At 37.7% G+C, this 23,331-nt stretch overlaps 1 pseudogene; it reads left to right on the forward strand.

Moving 5' to 3' along the window:
- The first annotated feature begins 3,444 nt into the window (after window positions 1–3,444).
- LOC129890949 (5S ribosomal RNA) lies at window positions 3,445–3,563 on the forward strand (annotated as a pseudogene).
- The last annotated feature ends 19,768 nt before the right edge of the window (window positions 3,564–23,331 follow it).

The following is a 23,331-nucleotide window of genomic DNA, read 5'->3' on the forward strand; positions in this document are numbered from 1 at the left end:
TAGACTTTATGCATTCTTCGTCTGTTGGATTTCTATGGGTCATGCCAAAAGAAAGAAGGGATAGGCTTTACATACTCTCTACTTTCCCTTATGTATTCTTTATATACATATGTGCCGCGGAACGTACGACCCGATCCTTAGATAGTAACATATGCCGAGGAACGTTTGGCCCGATCCTTAGATAGTGACATATATCATACTTGGTCCATTAAGGGACTCGGTACCATAAACATTTCATCATTACATCATAACCTATGTCAAATACATATCAAGAGGGAAGAAGGGTTTCACATACTTATGCCAAAACATGCCAAGAGAAAGAAGGTAGCTTCACATACCTCTTTTGGGATTAATCATAACCCAGCTTGCCTCGATATCTCCTTAACCTATTTAACATGAAAGTAATACTAATATTAATAACCTTTAATTTACCAATTTCCAACTCTACACCCACGTATTTATAGGAATCATTCCCCTATCCCTTTCCCTCGACTAGTTTATTACTAGTTCCGAAGTTACCAAAAATCGGGCAGCATTTCCCCTATAACTTGCCCTATCCAACTGATAATCTTAGCAGCCATATTACCAACAACATCCAGCAGCTATATATATATATATATATATATATATAATCAAATCACCTCAACATTACTCAATACAACTCTAAACAACTAGCTCGAAACTACGATACCAAAATAAAGTTTTTAGCCTTCCTTTCGTAAAATCTTTTACCATATGAAATGGAGGGTCGTGTGGCTGCAATCAGAAGAAACCAAACCCCTTTTGGAGTTATTTACATCCCTGAAACACGCAATTAAACCACCACCAACCTGCAGCACCACAACAACAACACACTACTCGACTCCGATTTACATACTACGACTTCAATTTAGTTTGTTTCTAACGTCAAACATTCTTATGCAATTTTTTCACTTACAACCTCATTTGAGATATTTAATATACCTCATAACAACATCATAAACTACAACTTGAAATATAAAGCCTTATCTTTCCCGAAACTCGCCAAAACTCATCGAAACTCGCATCGGAACTCCTTTAGCGCGGCTGAAACTTCGAGGCTGTTTATTGTCCATTTGGGGCTGCTCCAAATCATAAAATTTCGTTAATAACACCTTTATAACATCATGGTGCATCCTATATAATTAATTCACGGAACAAAATCAGAGACTCACCTTTTCTTTCTCCCAAATCCGAGCTCTCTCTCTCTAGCTCTAAGTTTCTCTCCTTTCATTTCTCTAGAATTTCCTTGTAGTTTGTTTTTGATAAAGATGAACTTAAGGGATAAGAATGAGTTGAAAAGTCATCAAATATGTATATATATACCACCTTAGGGAGGTGACACGTGTCAAGCCCCAAGTGGTGACACATGTCAAGCCCTCATAGGGTCAACACACCCCTCTTCCACTTAGGGGTTGCCACATGGCATGTGGGGGACCCCCTTGCTGCAGCTGCTGCCACATGGCACTACCTCATGGTTGCATATGGCACTCTCTCATGGGCTGCACGTGTTGATTTTTTTCCCTCCTCGTGGGTTCGTAATCTCGTCTTACTTTACGAACCTATGTAATCCCTACTACGTAACCTTGGTATGTGCTCAAGTAGCCTTAAGTATGTAAGATTTCCAAATTGGTAGCTTATGCTAATAAGTCGAGTCCTACGACTCATTACTTGTCCTCCAACTCCTTCCGGATTCTCATAACCATATTTCCAATCTTTCCTACCATAGGGTGTCACATTCTCCCTTTCTTAGAGTTGCTTGATAGCATTATAGATTATCCGGCTCACATGGTGACTTCTAAGAAGCTTAAGAGCCTTTCAAGAAACTTAAGATATTAAGAAGCTTACGTAACTTAGGAACCTTCCAAGGTACAAAGGTACGGGATGTAACATCCTCCCCCCCTTTAGAACATTCATCCTCGAATGTGAACCAAAATCCTTCCTCAGGATCTTATACAGATTATAGGGAAATTTCTTTCTACTGCAATAACATATGCCTTCATCACAAAACCAATATAAGAGTTTAGAAATTGGGATTACCTGTAGACGTAGGGAATAGGTACGGATACTTGTGTTTCATTTCCTCTTCAGTTTCTCAGGTCATTTTTTTGCGATTCTTATTTCACCATAACACCTTGACGGAAGCTACATCCGTAGTACGTAATCTTTTAATCTGCCGATCTAGGATGGCGATAGGTTGCTCTTCATAGGATAACTCCTCTGTGACCTGGATATCTACGAAATATACCCAGGATGGATCACCAACATACTTGCGAAGCATTGATATAGGGAAGGCTGGATGTACTGCTTCCAGATCCATCGGTAGGTCTAGCTTCTAGGCAACCTTTCCTATTCAGCGAAGGATATGGTAAGGGCCAATATATCTCGGACTTAGCTTCCCTCTTCCTGCCGAACCTCATTACTCCTTTCCTGGGCGACATCTTCAAAAATACCCAATCGCTTACTTGAAATTCCAAAGGTCGATGTCGATTGTCTGCATATAACGTCTGTTGACTTTGGGAAGCTAATAATCTCTCCTGGATAAGCTTTACCTTTCCCACAGCTTGTTGGACCATGTCGGGGCCTATTAGTCATGTTTTGCCAATATCAAACTAACCAATGGTGGCCTATACTTTCTGCCATACAAAGTCTTATACGGGACCATCTGGAGACTAGAATTATAGTTAATATCGTAAGTAATCTTGACAAGTAGTGGGCAATTGTCCGAGCAACCCTTGGAGTCAACCGTATAGGCCCGCAACCTATCTTCTAGCGTTTATCTAGTAAACTTACTCTGTCCACCGGTCTGAGGGTACAATAGTGTACGAAGACCTATCTGTCTTCCCAATCTCTTTGTGGGCTGATCTTCAGTAGTTAACTGTAACTCGGGCTCCTTCGTTTGAGACAATAGTTATGGAAGCTCCGTAAAGTCTCACATTCTCTTGATCTATAATTTCTCACCTTTTCGGCTGAACAGGTAGTCTTTGATTGAAGGAGAATGGGCTAAAATTGTTAATCTACGGATGATATTCCATATAAAATCATCCATCCATAGAGTGCCAAATGAGTCTCATAGCTAAGGTCGTGTTGTGGAATCTTCGACCTCGTGTGTTACTTCTAGCCTTCTTTAGATGACATCAACTGGTACCCTTACCTTTTGGGTTTTGCTTTTTGCCCCTCAGAGTTGGCTACCAAGTAGTGTCGAAATTCCCTCACACAATGGCTTGTATCACTGTTCCGTGGTTTGCCTATCATTAACTGGTATTATGTTGAAGAACTGTGGCATACAAGTGCGCCATCTGTTAGTAATCAGCTAATCCTACTTGTTTTGCTTAAGCCCTTTTACAATACCCTTAACATAACTTATAACACTCTAGGTACATGATCTCATGTTGTTGCTTCGCCGCTAATTCAAATTATTTCATCTCTTGCAATTATACCGGCACTAACGCACCAGATCCCACCAGAATTTCAAAGTTAAGCGTGGTTGGGCGAGAGTAGTACTAGGATGGGTGACCCCCAGGGAAGTCCTCATGTCTCGTTTCATAGCAATCCTTGCAATAATGTACAAGGCACTCAACTTAGCCCAAGATTTACCTTAGCATCATCTCGCTATTCTTCATGTTTCGCCTTGCCCTTTCCTCCTTTATCTTACAACCGGTATCGGGGTAGGTCTTTAGTTCCACCACGACCATGTCCTTTTTGGTCATTTAATTTCACTTCTTTTTATATCTCTCTGTAATATCTCCAAAATATCATAACTCCTTTTCATCATGTACTCCTCTGCTTGGTCTTATGCTGTATATATATATATTCGTAGGTTGCACAACTACTTTTATACAATCGGTATGAGATGGACACAGTCTTTTCATTTCTTGGTCCATCTCGCTTTACATATCACTTTCACACTAGAACTTGCTCGCTCTAACGCTATTCTGTCCTACCCCTTTCTTTCCCTTCCTTCGGGTACTCCTTGGTCTCCTCATTTCCTACCGTAGGAAATTTTCTATTCTTTCTCCTTGCTATTTGTAGGTCACATCTCAGCGGCCAACAACTCTATTTCCATATCTTAATCTTTACTCAACCATGGCCTTACTACCCTTTACACGGTCCTTAGATCGCTCAGTCTTACTCTCTTATTGTATTCATCCCTTTTTGTATGCACCCATCCATTAGGGTCTCTGCTGATGGTTCTCCTTACGGTCTCAAATATCATGGCTTCTATCCATTTACTGCTGGCCTTTAGCCCTTGCTAACTCGTGCCAGCATGGGATCTCACTTGAAGTTTAGGCGTTCCCGTTAACTTGTGATAGTGTCCGTTGACTCTATCTCACACTTGTATTTCTCTTATCCACTTCCCCCCTTTAGGGTGTACCCATGTCATCCTCTATTTATTTTCAACTATTCATACGCATATGATTCTATTCCAACACATTTGGCATATTGCACCCTATCTACACCTTCTGTTAGATCATCTATACTTTAGGTTGCCCCTGTAAGAAACCTTAATACAACCATGGGGTGCTTACAATTCTTGATAACTAGTACCCAATCTATTCCAAGTACTGGTACTCGAGTCATATAATTAATATAGTAGTTTAGCCAGTGCCACGTTCCTTTCTTCCCCACCAGTGATTAGCTAGCACTCATAATCGTTTCAACTTCTCCATTCGGAAGTACTTGTACTCTAGTGACCTATATTTCTAGCTCTACTATAACACTATCTTTATCCAGTGGATACCACTTGTTCCTCTTAATGGACTCGCAACGCATCAATGGTTTTGCAGAGCTACCCCCCTCATCCTTGAGGGGTCTTTATATTTTCCACGACGGAATCACATATCCTCAATACTTCTCTATATCTCATAAGCTTTCATCCTTGTCAGGTACCTGAGGTTAATTTCCAATTCTTCTCAGTCCCATGTAAATTTTACTCTAATAATGGTCTTATCTTCTCGCCTTTTCATAATACACCTTCAATTCTTAGCTATCTATTCCCTTTTTCATCCGATACTCATACTTAATTGATCACGTCTATCTTGAGTACTTCCTGCAGTAGTCTTTCTATTCTTTCGGTCCATGGCAATTTTTGCGCCCGAGGAGTTTCATGTTACCCCTATATCCCTTGGGAAAATCATTCCTTGGTATCACCGATCCTTCTACATCCTTCTAGTATGTTATCCAATATATTCCTTCCATCAGTTATTCTGGTCACTTAATAACCAATAAAAGGTTAACATAAAGCATCTTCTAACCACTACCAGAAGGAAATTAAGATCCAATAAGCACCACAATACTATTTAGTGCCTAACTCATATGGTTTCCCTCCAGGTTCACTCTTGAGTCGTGAACAACCTATCCCGTTTACCACGAATGGTTGAGGGTTCTGTACTTTCCCTACCTAAGTGGAACCCAATTGTTGGACATCTTGCCCTCCAATAAAAGTTTTCTTTCAACTTAAGACTTCCAAAATAAACATGGGCCCCTCTTCCAACAACACGGAGGGTACCCCTACTGCTTTAATTCATCATATTAAGGTACTATGTATCAACTTCCAGACCATATGATGAACCTATATCTCATTCCTTTTTATTCCTAAAAATATTTCGGCAGAGTTTCCTCTATATTCCTTCCTATCCCAAACCTCCACTCATGAAATACCAACAATGCCATGCAAGGCCAACGTATATATACATCCATATCATATCATATCATAGCCACAATGCCTCACAGGGCCAATATATACATATGTTTGTAACATCTCATATCCTAACCGCACAGGGCTTCCTACATTAGGCCGTAACAAAAATGACAAATAGCCTCATATAGCCAGTAAAAACTATACTTATCACTCCCTTACCTATAGTCGATCAGTTCCCAGTTTGACCACCGACCTAGGAGGTAAAGTATGCTCCCCATCTTTATCTGGCTACCATTTGCTTGTCTATCTCTTGTCGTCTTCCTCGCTTGAATCCAAAAGACATCGATAGCCAGGTAATTCTCTGTAGAATTTCTTGTATTCTGTTTTTGTCCTGTTGATAAGCCTTAATTAGTTGCTTATCGAGGGATATAAAGCATCCCAGGATAAGCATGTCAACTAATTAAGGCTTATCAACAGGACAAAAACAGAATACAAGAAATTCTACAGAGAAATTCTACATAGCAGCATTGCCCTTCCATTCCAGGACTAGCTCATCTGGAAAGTGAAATCTAACAATTTTGGCTCGACAATCGACATTAGCATAATATGCTGCTAGCCAATCCATGCGCATAATAACATCAAAATCAATAATTTCAAGCTCTACTAGATCAGCCAGGGTAGATCTACCACATACCAAAACAACACAGTTTTGTTAAACCTTTCTAGCTAACATGGACTCGCCAATTGGAGTAGAAAAAAGAAACGGTTCACATAATAATCTAGGAACTATTTCAAAATAACTTGCAACTAATGGAATAACATAAGAGAGGGTAGAAATAAGATTAAGCAAATCATTTACTAGATTAGAATGAATAATCAGTGTAGTTGTGACAACATCATGTGATGCCTCCTGGTTTTGGCTACCACCTAATGCATACAATCAATTTTTTCACGTCCCCTGAATCGTATGTCTCTCCCTCTCTCCCCCTACTACGACCTAAAGTAGATTGAGGACCAAGTCTTAGAGGGCGAACTGAAGGTGATAAAGACGCTGATGATCCTACTTGTTGAACCATACAACCTCTCTCTCTACTCAGACAATATCTCTTAATATGCCCAGATACTCACACTCATAACATACATTCTACCCCTGAAAGCATGGTCCAAAATGTGCCTTTTTGCACTGAGCACAATGTGGAACTGATTGCCTTTCCTACTCTGAATGCTCCTGCTGCAGTGAAGTGACTGAACTCCAATCCTTTCACTGACCCTGTATATAAGATGGACAACTCTCTACAGGTCTAGCTAACTGCCTAGATGACTGAGCCTCGAGGTCCCTTCGAGGTTGTCTATAAAATCTCATAGTCCTAGGTCTTTTCCTCTGTTCTTGCTCTCTGCGAGTATCTCATAGATGATGAAATAAACCCTTCTCGCTCTGAGTAAAACCCTGTATCCATGCAATATCTATATCTGCCTAAGCAGACACTTCCAAGAATTTGCAAGCCATATGAGACCCTAAACCTGATATAAGCTGATACAATCTATCGTCCATTATCTGCACCAAATGGGGAGCATATCTGGCCAAGGAATTAAACTTAAGGCTATACTCACCATACTTATATTGCCGTACTACAAATGCAAGAAATACTCAGCTCGGGCCTTTCAAAGGTCTTGTGGTAAATACTAATTTATAAAGGCTTGGGAGAACTCCTTCCATTCATCTGGAGGTGCATTAGTTCACCTAGATTTAACCCAAGCCTCATACCACAATATATCTACATCACTACTAGCTTGAATGCTGCTAACTCTATTCCTTCTGTAATTGCAACATGGATCAACTTCAATACTCTATAAGTCTTCTCAATAAAATCCTAGGGGTCCTCATTTGTATCAGATCGGATGAAAACTAGAGGAATTATGCTCAGAAACTCACAAACTCTAGAACTCTCATCATCATGACTTCTAGGCACTTCCACTGCTTCCAACCGACGTTCCTATCCAGTAGCTATATGAGACATCAACTGAATAGTTCCTTTAATGCCCTGTCACTCTGAGGCTGATGGTGGTGTGATAGAGGTCGAAGGGTTAGCAACTCTGTCATCCTCATGCATCACTAAAGCTGGTGGAGTTTGATGTCTGCCCAAGGTAGCTCAATCTTGAGCTGGAGGAGCTGTATTACCTGGAGCGGGAGACTTACTTTGAGCATCTATCCATCTCCTTATTTATTTAGAGGGCGACTAGTACCCTCTCCTGAAGTCATTCTAATCAACCGTGTAGCCATTTTCCTTGTCATCGGTATATTTTGAAATAATAGAATGAATTAGATTTTATATAAATAGATGACTTTGTTCTATAGCACGAACTGTCAATGAAAGATGTGAAACAACTCCTCAATATCCTGTAGCTTCATGATTATAATTATGGTGCACACCATACCATAAGAAAGACTCTACTAGACATAGCTTTGTGGACTCCCTAGGACAGAACCTTTCTTTGATACCAAGTTTGTCATACCTTAAAATTGAGGAAGGGAGAGACTGGTCTCAATATTAACTGAATCAAGAAGCCGACTATATAACATCTAAAAATACAACACTTAGGCCAATCAGGCCACCTGTCACAACAACCTAGACTGACAAGGTTGCAGCTAAATAAAACCTGAAAAACTACATAAGGTTAGCTAGGCCACAATATAATTGAACTGAGAAAAGAAAAACGACAAGACCATAAAACCAAACTAAACTAAACTGTACATACACATCCACAAAAGCCTCTAAAGAGTAACTACCATAGTGCACAGGACAAGATCTAGCCTACCCGTACAAAAGATCAAAACATAATACTATCAAGCTAGAACCTAGCACATGAAGAAAAGAACATACCAACTCTCGACTGAAATCGGACTCCTACTGCACTTGACGACTAGGGGCTCTACATGTACCTACATCACGAATGCAGCATCCCCCGAAAGAGGGACATTAGTATGAATAATATGTACCAGTATGTAAGGCTGAAAGCTGTAAACATAAGTATATCCAAAATACTGAGAGTTAGAGATATAAACAACCTGTGACCCTAGGAGCTAAAATTTGATAACAACATAACCTTTCTAAAGGGAGACAAGTAAGTAAGCAAATATATAAATCATACTTCCCTAATGGTGAATTATATGCTAGTACCATCATAATGGTGAACCTGCCCAGTAGAGTTGTCATCTCGGTTGTGTAGTAACTTAATAAATATCTGCCCACCAGACATGCTCTCCATGGTGGTGTAGTAAGCCATAGCTGCAGCTTTTACTGTATCTACCTATCGACATTACCCTATTGGTATTGTAAAATAAATGCATAACCATTGTCAACTACTAAGTCAACCGTGCTCATATCGAGTATATCTAATAAACATAGTACATATGCAAGCTGAATATACAACTACAATCTCAATAGGTATCTCTAAGACTCATGAACTGCAACTATGTACATATAACATATAAAGCTTTAAAATAGCATATAAGTCTACCTACTCAATATTTAAAACAACCTTCATAAGGTTTAGATTTCACAAGGAGTCTAGTAGGCTTATGAACGATGTTTAATGTATTTCTGCCGCCTTAGCCTATATCTTGAATAAGAGCAGTATTTCTGCCACCTTAGAGTATATCTTGAATAAGAGCACGTATATTTCTACTTCTATATAACTCCCTAACATATATATTTAGAATCTGTATGTATACATATATATTCTGCCGAAAAGGTGCTTCTTTTACATGTGCTGACAATTATACAATTGGACTTCAGTTATTAGCTTATTGTGTCGATAATTATAAATAATTCTTTATTATTTGTCCTTAGTCATATGGAAATATGAAACTTATAAACATGACTATTTCTTAATTAAAACATGTTTAAGACCAGCCCACAGTGCCCACGATAAGGGGTCTCCAAACTTAATTTTTAACTACGACAACAATTGTATATATATATCGTCCTTTACATCACATTCATCTATCATAAACACTTAACCAATTAAATACCATCACCATGTATTTCCAACCTTTTAACTGTACCATGCCATACCTTGATTTGAGTTTTAAACAAACATAGATTCGTGCTTGAAAATGAAGGAAAGGGGGCACCGTTACATACCTTGATTTGAGTCCTCTAATGTACTACACCGCCTCAATTATCCCTTTCCCCTTCAATATAAAATAACAACCAATGAAAATCCAACTTTAAAAAATCACATAATACATCTGAGCCATGTTGTCAATTCAGCAAACATATAGTGGGCGTAAAGTCAAGAGACGTTCAAATCAATTGGTGTTCATAGTGTTCAATCTTCCATATCACTAATAATAACCCCCTATATTTAAATGAATCTAATACAGTAACCAACAACTGCCTGACCACTACACATACTCTTTCCTCACTAAAATATCAATTAAAATGGGCAAAAGTTGGATGCACGGCTTCCTATCACCGTCCCGTAAGTCCTATCCGTAAAATATAGCTAGAACATCAAGAATATCACGTACATGAGAGTTGGGAAATTTTTCATACCTTAATTGAAGAAAATACAGTTCATTAAACTCGTTTTAACCAAGTGAACTCTTAGCAAGGTTGAAGAACACACTTTGTTCTTGGTTGATTTGTCAACTAGGGCTTTAGGAAAGGAGAAAAGTTTAATAACCAGCAAGGATTAGCTTCTAAAATGAATTAGAATCATTCTCCAATGAATTCAATACGTACATAACACTTTTAAAACCTTTAGCCAGACGGACTGCGTATATAAGGAGTCTAGTCACTCATTTATAATCTTATTCTCCCAACAACTCGCAAAGCAACTATGTAAGGAAAAAAGACATTTTTTGCGCGTACGTCTTTAGCTTTGTGAGTTAGTTGCCTTAAAATATATGGGGTGTTACAGGTTTGGGGTGGTAGTTTCTGGTGATGTGGTGGTTTTGGAATTGTTTGGAGTTCTGATGGGCGAAGGAAAATGGAGAGGTAAATGTTTAGGGTCTTTTCAATTAGGAAATTATTTTACCACTAATTCTAAAATTATTCCTCCATCCCCTCTTTCAAGGACAAATAAAAGGGACATAAAGAAAAGGGAAATATACATAAATGTACTACATTAAGAAAATATTTACCATTTATAGCAATAATATTTTTTTCCACTGAATACTTATAATACAATTTTGATACATATTAGCGAGAATAATTTATAAAACTCATATAATACAAGTTTTATTAATGGATAATATATTTATCATATACTTTAATACACTTATAATACATTGTGTCAATTTTTTACCAAACAAGTATAATATATTTTAAAATAGTTATAATATATTTGTATTGCATGCATAATTTAATTTTAATACATGAAAAATATATCATAATATTGTGATATATTGCTATAAATGGTAATAAATAAAAAGTATCGCTAAAATTAGTAATTATTTATTAAAAAGTATTTTTCCTAGTAATGTTTCCTAAAAAAAATCATTCTACAAAACTATGGGCTCAAAATTATGGGCCCAAAACCATGAGTGTCACGACCCAACCCTGTAGTCGCGACTGGGGTCCGACTTGGACCCCCTTATGCGTATCTATCAACTACCCTTAAGTTGCACCGTGTATGATGTGATGCTATATACAAATTCCAATGGGTCAAAACTTTTTTTCAGGAACCTGTAGACTCATTCACTTGTATCATAACAAGAAAGGGCACACGAGCCGACGAGGCTGCCATACCACAAAAACATTTGCAATACATCGTATGAGCACAACTGAAACAAACTTACAAATAACCCATATACACTGTCTACAGACCTCTAAGAGTAATAACTGCATCATATGGCGGGACAAGTCCCCCGCCGTACCCCTAAATAAATAAATATGTATATTAAATAACCAGTATCAAAAATTAGGCTCCAGGACAGTGAAGCACTTCCGACATAGCTGAGAGAAACTCCTAAGTTGACGGATCTCCAGAATGAACATCTGTACCTGCGAGCATGAAACGCAGCCCCCTGGGGAACGGGGGGTCAGTACAATATATGTATTGAGTATATAAAGCATAACACATCATAACTGAGACCATAACTAAAATAGGGATACAGGGAACAAGTATAACAACTTAACGAATTATTGTACCTGCACCTTAGGACACGTAAATCATACACATCATCATATGCTATGCCCGGCCTTCTAGTGAACTCGGTGTCATAATCACTTTCTCATATTCACATGTCATCGTATCATCATGTATTTCATTTCATCATATCATCGTACATGTTATCATATCATCGTATACAGTATAATCTTATCATGTAAGTCATCGTATTACATCCGGTTCACTACGGGGCTCGGGGTCGCAAATGTATCACTCTAATCTCATATGCATGCCTACATAAAGTATCCGGCCCCTTTAGTGAAGGACTCTGTGAATGGAGTGGTGTACGTCTATAGCGTACCATCATAATATACATATTGTATCCGGCCCTCTAAGGAGGAACTCGGTGTTCCTTCCTTATTTTACCACATATACCATCATATTACAGCCGGCCCGGGACTCGGTGAATAATTGTATCGTCATAACATATAACATATATCAAACCTCACGTACCAAATCATCTCCTCGTGCGTGGAACTGTACAAATCCGGCCCGGGACGCGGTGAAAGAAATAGTAAAACTGTGCACGATAACTATTCCCGGCCCATCGTAGAACGCGGTGAAGGATGGGTTACAGTATGCATGAGTAGAGTAGTGGGAAACCATATGAAACTAAGTCATTATCTGAGACTCGATGAAACAGTCAAGTGAACCGTCACCTGAAGACTAGGGGAGTAATTATCCGAGGTACCCCTTTAGATGTCATTAGGGCTTACATCATTTGGGGCTTCAGGGATCACAGACATGCATCAAGATAAGCCACACAATTTATGCAATCAGAAATATAGTCTATGGAATCAGAAACATAATTTATCTAGTCAAAGACTCAACTTATGCAATCAGACGCATTTATCATTTCAGAGCCTTTAAAAAGAAGAGGTGGTACCTCCACTTACTATTCATTATATAGCAGGCTCGAGAATAGTAATTTGATTACTTTCAGACTCTGAATGTTCAGAAGTGACTACAAGTCATGAGTTACACTTAGAGCTCATAACTGGAATTACCTCTAAACCCATATCATATATCATTTTACTTAAAATTAAGCCATTCCAAAGGAAAGAAGAGATAGGCTTTACATGTACTATTTTTCATCATATAGAAGGCTTAAAGGCAATAACCCAGCTATTGCAGGAGTTCTAACATCAAAACATAAACTCCAAACGACTTATTCAAAAATACGATATCACAATAGGGCGTCTAGCCTTTATTTTGTAACGTCTTTAACTATACGAAATGAGGGGTCGTGTGGCTGCAACCAGAAGCATCCACATCCCTTTTACAATGCATTTAGGCCCTGCAACAATACATTACACCCCTGAAGCAACAACTCACTCAAAACTATCAAAATGTGAATTCTGGACAGCTTACTGTTTTACCTTGCCGCTTCATTTCGAAGGGGTAACGGAGGGAAACAGGATTTACGTCCTCATGAAAGTTATAGACATGTGTATTAGGGTCGCATAAAAGTTTGAATCACCCCTACATCAATTGTTTACAAAATGATATGCCCAAAACACCAACAGTAATCCGTGTAAGATTTCCAAAACCAAAATCTGGGCAGTACCTCCTCTACACTTCATCACCCTTTTTCGAGAAACTAAGAGCAAAAATGGATTTCAAAGTCTAAATGAAAGTTATATACCTATGAAATACCTTTCCAAAACATATTGAATCACCCGAAATGAGGCTATACACAAGAAGTTATGCCAATAATACTAACAACTGTCCCCTCCAAAAATGGGTTTATTAACTAGTTTTTAACGTTTTCCCTCTTTGTTCTTTCAACTTCCTCTCAAGTTCAAATTTGAAGAATTAATTCAGTAGACATCATAAAATACATATATAAACCTCCACGTGCTTAGGAAACACCGTAGATAATTAATTCACGGAAGAAAAGTGAAGAACTTACCTTAATTCTTCTTGAACCATGGCTGGCGTATTACTCTCTTCCTCTCACGTTTTCTCTCTATGTTTAGCTGATGTTTTTGGACTCCAAATGACTTAAGAGTCATTAACACATATATATATATATATATGGTTCCTTAGGAAGTGACACATGTCAGCCTCTAAGGGTGACACGTGTCAAGCCCTTATTGGGCCACGGATCCACCCTTAGCCTCCAAGGCTGCCACGTGTACTTGGTGGGGCCCACCCTTAAGTAGGTGGGTCACCTATTTGACCCCAAGCAGGTGGGTCACCTTCTACCACGTGGCACTTCCCTAGGCTGCCATGTGGCACCTCCTTTTGCTGCCATATGTCGCCTTCTCCTCTCCCCCGTGAGTTCGTAATTTTATCTTGTCTTAAGAGCCGATGTAATCCGCACTAAGTAAGCTTGATATATCCTTAAGCAACTTAAGTGTATAATACTCTTAACTTAGTGGCTTACGTAGGTAAATCGAGTCCTACGACTCATTACTTGGCCTCTAATTCCTTTCGAATTCTTATGACTCCATTTCCGACCTTCCTTCTCACGAGGTATCACAATCTTCTTTCCTTAGAGTTGTTTGATAATGTCGTAGCTTATCCGGCTCACATGATAGTGTCTAAAGAACTTAAGAGACATTCCGAGCTCGAGAGTGTGGGGTATAACAATGAGCTAATTAAATATCTGGATAATTTAATATTTATCTATGTTTTAATGTATCTTACACTCTACTAAAAATATTAAAATAAATATAACACAAATCTAATCGATAACATGTAAAAAATATAATTTAATGAAAAATGATGATTTAACAAAACAAGTTTGGGAGAATAAAATAAAATCAATGAAAATATTAATAATTAAAAAAAAATTAATGAAATATCCTAATATTATTTTAAAAAGGTAAATTATTCTTAAATTGTAGAAAATGTACTTTGAACTATTTAAAGAATAAAAAGTCTTAAAAGTATTAATTTTATAAAAGTCAGACCAAATTAGGTGTCAACAACTGTCGTTTTCTTTGGATATGATCGATGAAAGAGATCATGGACAATGAAATTGACAAATCCAATTTTGGTCATATTCATGACCTTTAGATAAGGGTGCGATTTGATTGAAAGATCTATGTTGTGTTGTGTCCTTGATGACATAGCCCGCACCTCTGGTTAACTTGAGAACGCATCCTCTTGGATGTTCTAAAAAAAAAACCAAGATAAACCTGATTAGTAGAAACAAAAGTAAAGAAAAAGGTAGCATCTCTTATGATACTTTCTTTCATCCTCTTTGCATATTTTTGTGGATACGTTGTTGTCTTGGTGCTTCAAAGTCATTCTTACTTCTAAATTTATGCATTTCGACAACATTCGTCTGACTATTGAAGTATGGTGTGAGTCCGTTGAAATGACAAACAATATCCATTTGTAGGATATGAGTGTGGTGGCAAAATAATTGTCAGTCCATTGGTAGGACAAATAAGAATCCATTTGTATGACATTTGATAAAACAAATGCATTTCCATTTGTAGGACACATGAGAATCCATTGACAAGATATTTGAAAAAATAAATGCATGTCCATTGGTAAGACGAATGAAGATCCATTGTTAGAAAATATGCTAATCCATTGGTAGGGTGTAAGTTGATCCATCGATAGAGTATATTGATCAATTAGTCAGATGATGATGTTATTCCATCGGAAGGATATGATCCATTGGTAGGATAATGTTGCTCCATCGATAATATGATGATAATATTACATCGGAAGGATATGATCCATTGGTAGGATAATGAGTTTCATCGAAAGGATAATGATCCATTGGTAGAATAATTGCTGCCCCATAGGTAGGATGATGATGTAGACTCAATAGCCTTTGCACATTGTAATATATGGCATCAATGCCCACGTCTCGTTGATTTACATCATAACAATGGATATTTTGGCAAGTTGTACTTCAAATCTTCTCTGATATTGGATGCGTCTTATGTATGCACTTTAGATGTTTATAATGCTTGAAAATGCGGATATTTCTCTTCGATGATATCATTATACAATGGCCCTCTCAGCAAATAAAAATGCAATGGATTGATAATAATCTAACTGTAATAATGTGGATGGTTTGATGATTGTCCAACTGTAATGAGGTAGGTGGTTCAATGATTGTCCACTGTGATGAGTTGGATGTCTCGATGATTGTCCATTGTAATGAGGTGGATGTCTCAGTGATTTTCCACTATAACAAGGTGGATATCTCGATTCTGAATTTGTGCTCTCTCCATTCTAGTGATGGTGGAATTTTGAAGTTGACTATCAAACTTATGATTGTATTCGATATAATTTTTGAGGTCTTCCTCAAAAATTTTGTCACGACCCAACCCCGTAGATCGTGATTGGGGTCCGACCTGGACCCTCCGTATACATAATTATCAGATATAAGAACTATACATAAGAATCCAAATGGGTCACAACCTCTTCTTATACACATATCTTCTTTCATTTATATCATAGCATGAAAGGGCACGTAAGCCGACAAGGCTGCTATAACATAAAAACATTTACAATTGAGACACACTCATAAATAACTCATATACACATATCTACAGACCTCTAAGAGAATTAAATGTATCATATCGCGGGACAGGGCCCCATCGTACCCCTGGACTACCAAATATATACATAGGAGGACCAGTACCCAAAACCTAGGCTCCAGAACAGTGGAGCACTTCCAACATAGTTGAGAGGAAATCCTAAGCTAACGGATCTCCGAAATGAACATCTGTACCTATGGGCATGAAACGCAGCCCCCTGAAGAAAGAGGGTCAGTACGATACATGTACTGAGTATATAAAGCATAACATAGCATAAATGAGATCTCAGCTGGAATAGGGATGTAGGAGACAAGTATAACAATTAATAAACCACACTACCTGCATCTCATAAATTAATATCATGTATACGATTATCACATACCGTCTCCGGCCCGCTTGGGGGCTCGATGTTACAGATGTATCATTTTATCATTATAGGCATATACATACTATTACGCTGTGGGACGTATGGCCCAATGCATATAGATATGATAAGTTAGTGCTAAGGAACATCCGGCCAGATCCCTATACCTATAACACGTTAGTGCCAAGGAACGTACGACCCAATCCCTATAAATATAATATGTTAGTGTCGAGGAACATTCGACCCGATCCCTAAATATATAATACGTTAGTGCCGAGTAACATTTGGCCCGATCCCTATACATATAACACGTTAGTGCTGAGGAACGTCCGACTCGATCTCTCTATATATAATACGTTAGTGCCGAGAAACGTTTGGCCCGATCTATATTTTTATCATATCATTGTATATATATATATCCCACCCGGGACTCAGTGAATAACATCATCACGTACGGCGTCATTGTATGCTTCAACTTTATCATATATGGTATTTCATCATCATATACTTTATACATATATATATCTGGCCCGGGACTCGGTGAAGGAGTACTAAAGCTGTGCATGATAACGTTCCCGACCCCTCTATGGGACTCGGAGGAAGATGGGTTACAGCGTGCATGAGTGGAGTATTGAGAAATCATATGCAACTTAAATCATCATCCAAGACTCAATGAAACAGTCAAGTGAACCGTCACGTGAAGACCAGAGTAGTAATCATCTCAGGTACCCTCTAAATGTCATTAAGAATCGTATCAGCTGGATTCTCACGAATCATAGACATTTATCGAGACAAAGCTAAACAACTTATGGAATTAGAGACGTCATCATCGTAGAGACCCTTAGGAATAGTAGCTTATATGTTCAAATACTATTCATCATATAGGAGACTCGAGGGTAGTAGTTCAATTACTTCAAGAACTTAAACATTCAAAAGTGAACATGAGTCACGAGTTATACTCGGAGCCTATAATTGAGACTACCTCCAACCCATATCATATACCATTTCATTTACATTTAAGACATTCCGAAAGGAAGAAGAGACATGCTTTACATATACTATTGTTCATCATATAGGAGTCTTAAAAGGCAATAACTCAACTATTACAGGAGTTTTAACATCACAAAGTGAATAAAGTCTATGAATCATACTTGGAGTTCCATGAGTGGAATTATCCCCACATTTCATATATAAACCATTAATAACTTATAACTAAGACATGCAAAAATAAAATAAGGATAGCTCTACATACATAACACTTACATCTAAGACATGCCAAAAGAGAACAAAGAACAGGCTTTACATACCTCTTATGGGTTACTCGTAACCATGTTTGCGTCGTCGTCCTCTGAACCTATTTAACACGAAAATAATACTCATATTAATAACCTTCTACTCTTCAGTTCCTACATTTGTATTCAAGTATCCATAGGAACCATTTCCTTGTTCTCCTTTCTCGACTAGTTTATAAGTTAGTTAAGAAGTTAACGGAAATCGGGCAGCACCTCCCCTATAACTTGACTTATCCATACTTCCGTTTTAACCTCCAAACCTTAGCAGCCATATTAACACAAAAACCAGCAGCCAATACACAATTACACTATTTCAACATTACACAAAACAAGTTCCAAATAACTTGCTTAAAACTACGATACCAAAATAGGGTTTTTAATCTCTATTTTGTAAAACCTTTAACCACAAGAAATAGAGGGTCGTGTGGCTGCAACCAGCAGAACCCATGCCCTATTTATACCATGTTTCAGCCCTGAAACACACCACTAAAAACCTCCAATCCACAGCACCACAATCACAGCACACTACTCAACTTCGATTTAACTAAAACGATGTCAATTTAGTTTGTTTCTAACTCCAAGCGTACCTATGCAATTTTCTTACTTCCAGATTCGTTTAAGACATGTAATACACTCCATAATAACCTTATTAACTCCATTCAAAAGGGAAGACCTTACCTTGTCCAAAACCTATCGAAATGCGCCTCGGAAGTTCTCTTAACGTGCTGAAACTTAGCAGACTATTTGTATCACTTCCTTTCTTCCCCAAAATAAAATTTTATATTATTAAACACCGTTATATCACCGTGGTATACCTTAAATAATTAATTCAGGGAATGGAATCGGGAACCTTACCTTTCTCTCTCTTGGCCGTCGCCCCTCTCTCTAGACTTCCTAGGGTTTCTCTTTTGTTTTTGGTTTAAATTGCTGAAATTTTAAGTGTATACACCATGTAACACCTATATATATACATCCTAGGAGGTGATACGTGGCAGACCCTAGGGGTGACACATGGAAGCCTCTAGGACACCACCTCAATCATGCACCCACTCACTTGCTGCCATGTGGCAGTGCGGGACCCACCTTAAGTAGGTGTGTCACCTACTTGGTTCAAGTAGGTACATAACCTACTTAGTCCAAGTAGGTGCATCACCTACTTGCTTTTGAGTAGGTGCTACGCCTCCTTCCGCCTCTTCCGTGGGTTCATAATCTCGTCAAAGTTTAAAAACCTATGTAATCCTTGCTACGTCAACTCGACATGCACTCCAATAGCTTAAGTATGTAAGACACCCAAGTTGGTAGCTTACACAGGTAAGTCGAGTCCCACAACTTGTTATTTGGCCCCCCAACTTCTTTCAAATCCTTATAACCCTATTTCCAACCTTCACTCTTATGGCGCCTCACATCCTTCCTTCCTTAGAGTTATTTAATAACATTATAGCTAATCTGGGCAACGTAGCAACTTTTAATAAGTTTACAAAAATACTCCAAAGTACCAAAGCACGGGGCATAACAAATTCTATCCCAGTTAGATATCTTATCAAATTTTATACTGCTGATAAAAGAATTTTGACACTCTTGTGAAATTTTTAAGATTTTCTAAAAACTTCTGTCCTAGTTGCCTATACTGACATGATCTCCAATCTTGACTGCTGGAGATAGTATCTTCTTGTGAATTTTTGAGATCTTTTCAAAAATTATGTCCCAATTTCCATTGAAAGGAGAAATGAAAATCTTATAGAGAATAGGACCAAGCCGTTGTGGCACCTACATATCCTATTTATACCAACAATTAGCATTGCATTGAAATTTCTCTCATTTGGTTTTTCCTAACTGAGATTGTCTTCGAGGAATTTCTATAGCTTCAAGTGGTACCTCAAACATACATAAGTATCAACAAGATTTGTTCATCTTGCTTCAAACAAAGGTTTTGAATTATACCAATCCCCATATTTCAAGTGCTCTCACAATAAAGAAAGTCTTATTTTGCACAAATTTGAAGTTTTTGATTTAAGGGATATTTTGCAAAGTAAACTCACGCTCAAAAGAATATTCAACACATGCAACTGGTTACCATATGCTTGGTCCTCATGTAAGTCTCCACTAATGTGAGAACATTTGGAATGATATCATGTAGTACTTGTCATTGGCTTGTAATTTAGGCTTAGGGGCAGGTAAGATATTCATTTGGAATAAAAGTGACTTAGTCTCTCCTTGAGTGTCACACTGAATTAGTGCTTTTGGCAATTGATACGCCTTTGGCTTCTGATCCTCTTTGTTATTCCTTTCTTTAATTTTTACTTCTTTTGAGTCCTTATTTAAAGGAGTTTTTTTTCTTTTCACCCCTTTCTTTTGAAGTTTTTCCTCTTTTATTGGAGTATTTTCCTTCTTATCTTTTATTGACTTTGTACGGGTATTTTGTCTTTTTTTTAATTTAGAAGTGTCCTCGCTTTCTTGACTTTTGAGACTTTGCATCTTTTGTCTTGCAATATTAAAGTTGGATCTCCTTTTATGATTTCACGTGTTTGGTGCACTCAAGAAGGTTGGGACAAGATAGGGATAGTGCATGTAAGCACTAGAAAGGGTAATGCCTGCGATGTAGTTTTCCAAAGAAAAGGCTTTAGGCTCAAAGAGGAAAAAAATAAGGATTAATGTCATTTGGTATATTTTGAAAGGCACAACTGGGTTAAAAAAGGCCTACGATCATTTTTCCAAATCAAACATTACTCAGGATTTCGTCTTAATAAATATTCAGGCCAAGTGTAATTTTTTATAAAATGGCCATTTTACCCCTCCTTTTAGTTGCTCCGAGTTGTTTCTGATTTGTATCGAATGATAGTTTTGAGAAGATTCTATGAAAAAGCTAAATTTTTGAAATTTTGAGTTTTCACAAGCTTTAAGAGTTTCAAAGTGGTATTTGGGGTCAACCAGAGCTATGTCTCTCAAAATAGAATTCCATTGATTCCAGGAGCTCCAAAATATGCAAATTGTTCTAGGAGAGTTTACAGAATCAATTTTGGAGTTCTAACAAAGATTTGAGGTCTTGAGTTGGGAATTTGAGGAATTTTAGGCCAAGGTTTGACTTTGGTTAACTTCATGGATTTCTGATGCTCAAAATGGAATTCCCATGACTCCATTTAATTTGGGGGATGGTTTTTGATCTAGAAGAAGTGTTAGTTGAATATTTAGAGGTCCCGAGCTTGTTTTGGGATTTTGGAGGCCTATGTTAGTTAGGTTGCGACTTTTCGAGTTTCGGATCAAAGAGACCTTGAATTTAAATTCTGATAAATCCATTGAGTTCGAAACATCGATTTTAGTATGGTAGCATATAGATTTTGTGTTCTCGGGATTTTAAACAAATTCTGAGGGTTGATTGCGAGATTTGAGACTTAGTGATTCTTTTGTGTTCTGCTGTATTTGGTGCATGAAGGATTCCTCTTCGCGTTCGCGGAGGGAGGGATGCATTCGCGGAAGGACCACTATCTCTTCTCTGCATTCGTGGAGCTGCAACCGCATTTGTAGAGTGTTGTTTGGGTTATCCTCCACATTCACGGAGTTAGTTATCCGCGTTCACGGAGAGTAAAATTTCCCTGAACAGTAACTTTCTTCTAAGTTCGAGAATTAGGTTTATTTCACCATTTTTGGTGATTTTAGAGCTCAGGAAGATGATTTTGAAAGAGATTCTTTACTGATTTTAGCTTGAATTAGGGGATTTCAAGTGAGAAATTTTGGGGTTTTTTAAGAACATGGAGATTTTAATGTTTTGACGATTTTGAAGTGGTTTTAAGTCCAAATTCAATTCCGTTTTCACTAATAGATTTCAAATACTTGAAGGATCATTTTCATGTAAAAATTTTCGAATTTACTATTTGTTTCTAAAATTGGGTTTTTGAATATTTTGGGTCAGTTTCAGCTCGATTTTCAAAAATATTGATTTGGGTATAGTTAGACTTGTGTTCTTATTAGGATTACTTATTTGAATGGATTATCTTGGTTCTAAACATCGGCATAAGGTTAAAGCTCATATTTTAGAGTAGTTCGAGATTGAAATCGAGGCAAGTCAATTTCTAAACATATGTTTAAGCTTGTAGGATCATGAATTTATGTTTGGAGGTATTGAGGCATGATTTTGGGGGATTATTAGATGTTCAATCAGACTTAATAACGAATAATGGGGTAAAATATGGCAAATGAGATGATAATATGTTGTGTTCGATATGATTGATGATACTTATATATATTTGAGATAGCGTGCCTTGACTGTATTGAGATGTATTACGTGCGAATATGAATTTTATTGTATATTTCTATACCTATGATTATGACTGCATTGTACTGATTCTATGGCACCATTGAAATAATATACTTGAGAAAAAAATGAGAAATAAGGGATGGGCTGCATACTTTATGGCAGTATGTATGATAAATAGGGGACGTGCTACACGCTCTGTGGAAGGTATTGCAAGAGGGGTCGGGCCATATACTCCATGGTAGGTTACATGGACAGATATGTCCCCCATTGGTTTCGAACTGAGATTCAATGGATATGTATCATTAGGACAAACTTGCTTCACCGTATGTGACATTGCAATATATTTTATTGCATCATACTTCTTTGTCCTTTTGGACTGCTTTGCCCCTAATATCCCCTTGATCAGTATTATTGACCGATGAGATCCTATGGTTAATTGAGTTGTACTATTGTGGTGGCTCGTATGTATAATAGTACTGTACAGTTAGAACTGTTAGACTATGATAATTTCTATGCGGGTTGTAGTCTGGGGTTGGATGGTATGACATGAGTACATGTGTCTTATTAGCTTAGCTTAGTCTTAGTCATTCAATTATTGGGTACCGTGTTGGTGGTACTCACCCTTGCTATCTACAATTGTATAGATTCTAAGCCCAAAAAGTGACCCATTTCCCTCCTCATCCATCCGAGGTTTTCTGAGGCGATTTGAGAGGTAGCTGTTAATGCTAGCTATCTTTCCTATTCCTCTTTATCTTTTATTTTGTTCTATTTGAGATATAAAGATTGAGACTTGTATTTATTTTAGTATCTTATATTAGAAGGCTTGTTCATGAGACAACCAGTCCATGGGTAATTTTGTAATGATTGAAATTTTTTTCTTTTGACATTGAAATTGCTTATTTTATATTGTTTCCACTTTTACTTCCACATTTGGTAAGACAGGCTTACTTGTCCAGTGAGAAAAGATAAGTTCCCATGCAGCGGCATCGTTTCAGGATACTATGTTAAGGATTTTGGGTGTATTAGAGGGCCATACTCAGGGTACTAAAGGCATGCCACAGGGTTCACAGATCAGA

This window comes from Solanum dulcamara, chromosome 5, assembly GCF_947179165.1.
Source record: "Solanum dulcamara chromosome 5, daSolDulc1.2, whole genome shotgun sequence".
Taxonomy (NCBI): domain Eukaryota; kingdom Viridiplantae; phylum Streptophyta; class Magnoliopsida; order Solanales; family Solanaceae; genus Solanum; species Solanum dulcamara.